This window comes from Labrus mixtus, chromosome 5 (genome assembly GCF_963584025.1).
Source record: "Labrus mixtus chromosome 5, fLabMix1.1, whole genome shotgun sequence".
NCBI lineage: Eukaryota > Metazoa > Chordata > Actinopteri > Labriformes > Labridae > Labrus > Labrus mixtus.
The window spans coordinates 3,314,257-3,320,284 of record NC_083616.1 but is presented as its reverse complement, the minus strand read 5'-3'; positions in this window follow the sequence as shown (position 1 = coordinate 3,320,284).

Sequence of the window (6,028 nt, the reverse complement as noted above, 5' to 3'; positions counted from 1 at the left end):
ATGTCCATAGGCTGCTTGTCCGTGGAGTCCCTTAAAGACCGAAACAAGTTGTGTTACTGCTATTGCATGTAGACTTTTAGGTTCTCTGTGGAGTTCTCTATCGTATCGAGACTATCTCTCCACTACATATTCCGTATGTAAGGAGCTGACCACAGGGTCAGGTGACGTTGTGGACAATTAGCTTTAAGACATCCACCTGTGAGGTGGTTAAATGACAGTATGAAAGCACCTGTGCATCACAGGTTGGCATTTGTGTGAATTAAACTCTGTGTGTAGAGTTATTTAGGAAGAGACCATATTTGCCACTTACTGGAGTGTAAGCGAGATTGGGAGTTTGCCTCTCGGGGTTACAATTTACTCCGCATATTTGATTTCCACTGTTTGTCGTCCTGTTGGCATTTCTGTCGTATTGTTCTTAAGAGGGACTGACGAGCCATAGATACAAAGCCTATCTGACTAATCCCGGCCACGGGAGAGGCGGTAGTCCTGTCAGTTGTGAGTAATCCAAAACAGAAGTTCCTGGCGTATTGCTCTGGTGAGGGGTTCACACGGCACAGGAATAAACTGTCCGTCCAAACCGCAGGGAGGTTCTGTTGCCGCTGTGACTGAAAGGGATCAGGATTTTAAATTATTTGGACAACTGGTTCCTGTATGCACATTCAGAAGAGCAATGTCGGGCTCATTTGTCCTTGCTCCTGGATCACCTACAGCACCTAGTCTCAGCTGGGACAAGAGCAGGCTGGAGCCATCACAAAGGATGCAGTTTCTGGGCCTGATTGTGGATTCCCAGACTGCACTTCTAACATTGACTCAGAAGAGACAGGTGGCCCTCAGGGGATGTCTCTCACTTTTCAAACTGTGAGCCAGGGTCACATGGGGTCTGTGTCTCCACCTCCTGGGGCTTGTGGCATTATCTGTCCAAGCTGTGCCATTGGGCCTTTTGCATATGTGCCCAGAGCAGAGGTGTCTCCTGGGTCTAGGGTTGAGCCCAGGAAGCCATTTGCAAAGCACTGTGCTTGTCACCAGACGGCTGCGCAGGGCAAATATTTGCAGTGGGAACATACTGGGCCCAGTGACGCATCGCCAGCTTCTGGAGACAGATGCTTCACTGACAGGTTGGGGGGCAGTGCTCAGGGAGAATGGTGTCAGCGGTCGCTGGCATGGTCCAAGTACAGCCCAGCACATCAACATGCTGGAGCTAATGGCGATCCACCTTGCCCTTCACCTTTTCCTCCCACATCTTCGAGGTCAGCATGTGCTGGTGAGGACAGGTGTAGGGAACATCAGGTAGATCCTCTGGCATGCTCGGCTCTGGAGATTCTGCAGTTTTTGCAGGAGCTCCTTCTGGATGCGGGGAAGTCACTCGCCCTCCACCCTGAGGTGTATGGTGGCGGCTATCAAGGCAGCCCGTATAGGACTATGCCAATTGTCCGAGGAAGTTGGCAACCTTGTGTCTTAAATCCTCAAGTGGGCCAGAAGACATATGGGCCGTCATTGTAGACCATCGCTCCCACCGTTCAAACCGTTTTCAAAAGCTCGTCTTTCCCACTGGATTGTGGATGCTATCAAGCAGGCATACGTGGGCACTGGGTTCCCGGGTCCCTTGGTTGCGGGCGCACTCTACCAGGGACATGGCAGCTTCCTGGCCGTTGTGGCTAGGTGAGTCTCTGAGTGAGATCTGCACTGCTGCTACTTGGTCTGTCCCGTCTACATTTGCTCGGTTCTACCAGATGAATGTGGCTACAATTATGTCTTTTGGCGAACGGGTGCTTGGTGTAGACCAATGGTAGCATCATTTTTAATTTCTACTTGTCCGTCAACCTGGCGGGGCTGTTTGGAGTGGCAACTTCACCTCTCTTGTCGAGCCTTAGCGTCTTGCAGGGCAGGCTGGCCTTGGTAGCGTCTGGCGCCTTGACATCAGGCAGCAGTAACTTGCAGTCAGCTGTACTAGCTGGCCTGGGGGTGTGTATACTTTGTACATTTATATATAGTTGACATCCACGTTGGTGATTCTTTTGAATGCACACTTGGATATTTGTTTGGAGCACTCCTGGTGGCGGCAACATCTCTATCGAAAGATACACAGTTGGGCTCATGTTAAGGGCGGGTTCTGCGCCATCCCCTCGCGTTGTGTCTTACATAGCCCCATACATATGGAATATGTAGTGGAGAGATAGTCTTGATAAGATAGAGAACATGGGATATAAGGTGTAAACATGGTTCCCTGAGTAAAGAGACTATCGCTTCAGCTCGAGGCTGCTCAGGGATCTGTTCCATCAAAATTTCAATCAGTGACAGTGTGGTGCACAGGTGCTCTTATACTGTCATTTAGCCACCTCACAGGTGGATTGTTTTAAAGCTAATTGTCCACAACGTCACCTGACCCCGTGGTCAGCCCCATACATATGGAATATGTAGTGGAGAGATAGTCTTTACACTCAGAGAACCATGGTTACAACTCGTAACCCACGTTTTCTTATGTACAAAGTTTTTTATAATTAACAGTTTTTAGCATTCAAAACACAAAGCAGTGAAAAGTGTAAAGTACATGAAATGTTCAAAACTCCACTGGGATCTTTAAACGTCGTGCTGACAGATATATAGATAGAAAGATAGTGAAAAGATTTCATGTTGATCTCACCATGTTAACATTCCTTTTGTAAACTTTAAGAGCTTTCGCCAACAGATCGAGTTTCTCTGAGGTCTGTTGAAACACAGAGACGTTTCATCACTGACTGTGTGTTAATACTCCTTAAACTTTAAACATTGATAATATCAATGCACCTTCGTAGACTCTGTGTTAATACCTATGATCTCTGTATAGTAGCCTGACTTTAAGATTAAAGGTCACATATTATGTAAAATACACTTCACCATGGCTTTCTGTCTCTAGTCTTTCTACAAACCCCCCAAATGATGAGAAAAGTCTATCCTCTCCATCTTTTGCCTGCTCCACTTTTCAGAAAATGTGTGCTCAAACAGGCCGTTTGGAGATTTTCCCTTCATGACATCACAAAGGGCAGTAACCCCTCCCCCAGGTGGGTGACACTCCCACAGCTAGGTGTTTGTTCTGCCCTCTGAGTCTGCCTTCTCACCGTAAACAATAGGACATGGTGCAAGATAGCCCGAGTCACCCAAGACCTTCCAGAGAGGGGGTGTGGTCAGAAACAGCTCATTTACATTTAAAGGTACAGACACAGAAACAGCCTGTTCTGAGCAGGGCTGAAATAGAGGGGTTTATAGGCATGATCAAGCACGGGATCAGAGTGGATTTAGAACAACAAATTTCACAGACATGTTTTGGGGAGCTCTGAGACTTATTTAAACTGGTGGGAAACCCTAACCCTATGTGACCTTTAAAATGAAAATGAATGATATTAATGTAAGTTTAAACACAGAAAATCGGACACCAAAATTACCTCAATCATGGACAATCATTACATGCGAGTTACTTAACAATAGCGATAGAGATAAGGATCACTGTAGAGATGACAGTCATTAGAAATATGTTTCATTAGAGATAAATAACTGAAGAGCAACGTTTATAGTTTCCTTTTCGTCACACCTGTATTTTGGAGTCATCAAAGGCTTTGACAAAGGCGGCGGAGGCTCCTGAAGTTGCGTTGACAATTCCTAAACGTCCCTGTCTGAATATTTGCAGAGTAACAGGTTCAAACACAAGAGCGAGCTGTTTGTGTGTCCTGATGAGAGAAGAGAATTAATTTAACAAACATAAACGTAATGTCGTCCACTCAGAGTTCACTGACTTCATGTTTTTCTCTCCAGTTTGATGGAGATGGTAGCGATCTTGGAACCCATCAGCAATCATCATCTGATAACCATGTATGTCCTGGGAGCAGACCGTAGATTGTAATTAATAATGGACGAAGTCTGAGTCACGTCATCCATTTGTTATGACAGGGGGCTCCGGAGGCTCATCGGCAGGAGCCGCCATGCTGGAATCAGACCTATTTTGTTTTTGTACCAGGCTGTAAACATGTTTATTTATGTTGTAAAAACTTTTTTTTTGCCAGTGTATGTGACTTCCGGTAGTCCTGGAGCCAGCCTCAAGTGATGAACTTCAGGTACTGAGCTTGATGAACTGCAGGATTTTGCACTTCCACATTGGCTTCATTTTTTAAGTCTGGAGGCTGTCGCTAGGAACAGATGTGAACTTCTCCTTAACTCTGGTAAAGCCAGAGGTTGGTGTTAAAGAGACTATCACAGTTATGTCAGGAGAATGAGAGATGACCTCAAGGAAGCCCTGGCTCTGGCCCAAGTCAACGCAAGTCTCAGTCAGCAGCGTCAGGCAGACCTGTACAACAAGGGGACAAAAGGTGCGGACATTGAAGAAGAAGATCAGGTTCTCTTGGCAAACAGGTGTGTCCGTGGTCGCAGAAAGCTAGCAGATCGTTGGGAGTCTACTCTCTACATAGTGGTCTCCAAAGACTCAAGGTGCCACACCTACCGCATAAGACATCCTGATGCAGGTCAAGAGAGGGTTGTCCACCGAAACCGGCTTTTACAAGCCAACTTCTTGCCTGTAGAGGCAGATCAGGTGGAGGAGTCATCCTTTTGCAGTGGATCTGAGCCAGGTCCTGAATACACTGAGGGGGATGAGAACCTTATGGTGGAAGAGTCTGAGTTTGACCGTTCAGAATGCACTGCCAGCTGGGTAGCGGAAGCAACGTCCCTGGAAGATCCTTTTGAAAGGGAGCACTCATCTCCAGAACCTCTTGAAGCGCCTCAGGATAATGTTGAACCAGCTCCTTGTGTCAATGAACTTGCTGGAGATGAGACAGACCATGGCCCTGAACCATACAGGGACAGCGGAAATGCCACCGGGTCTGAACACAATGTAGGCCATCTACATCCAAGTGTCATTCATCCAGAGAGTACAGTAGGAAATGACGAAACTAGCAGAGCTGCCTCAGAACATCACACATTACCACCAAGTGGCTCAATGGCTCTAGTTAATGATGCACACAGACACTTTAATGACAAAGCAGCTTTTTTCCCGGCACAAATTGGATTGTTCTGTGATGGTAAGTTGTGACGCTCCCTCTTCTTGTTTTAAGCTAGCGATCGTAAAATAAGTTAAAATTAGCTCTAAAATGTGTAAAAACGTAACCATAATATATAGAGTATTTTGAAATTAGCTTTACTATTGGTTTTATTCGATGATGTTGGTAAATTATGTAAAAAACGCCGGAGATTGTGTCTCATTTGCATATTTGACTCGCTGCAGGAGAGAGGGACAGCGTCATCGCTCGTGTCTGTGTGTGTCTGTGTGTGTGTGTTTGTGTGTGTGTGTGTGTGTGTGTGTGTGTGTGTGTGTGTGTGTGTGTGTGTGTGTGTGTGACGTTTGTGCCCTTTTTGCTGCCCTACAGGAAATAAATAAGGTAAAATCCTGTGTTGGTGCCTTTATTGGACAACAAGCAACCATCTTAAGTCTGCTACACTTAAGGGCGGGCTAAGCTGGGAGAACCATCTCCTATTGGTTCTGATGAAAGTCAGGCTTGGACTAACCAACAGAGACCTTGCCTACAGATTTGGACTTCCCTTCTTAACTGTATCAAAAATAATCAGAGACTGGATACCAATGTTGTCCCAAATATTGAAACCTCTGATAATGTGGCCTAGTTAGGATGCAGTGAGAGCAAACATGCCAAAGTATTTTAAACCAAAATTTAGAGCCTGTCGTTGTATTATAGACTGTACTGAGATATTTATAGAGCGGACATACAATCTAAAAGCAAGGGCGGAAACCTGGTGAAATTATAAGCACCAAAACACAATGAAATATCTAATTGGATTCACACAAGCAGGAGCTATATCTTTTTTATCTCATGGGTGCCTCTGACAAACTAATAACGTTAGAGTCTGGTTTCTTAGGAAAACTTGAACATGGGGATGAGATCCTTGCTGATAGAGGCTTCCTTGTTTGAGAGGAATTGGCCGGAGTAGGAGCAACTTTAAGAATCCCCAGTTTCACTAAGGGGAAATCTCAGTTGCCTGGTTCGTGTGT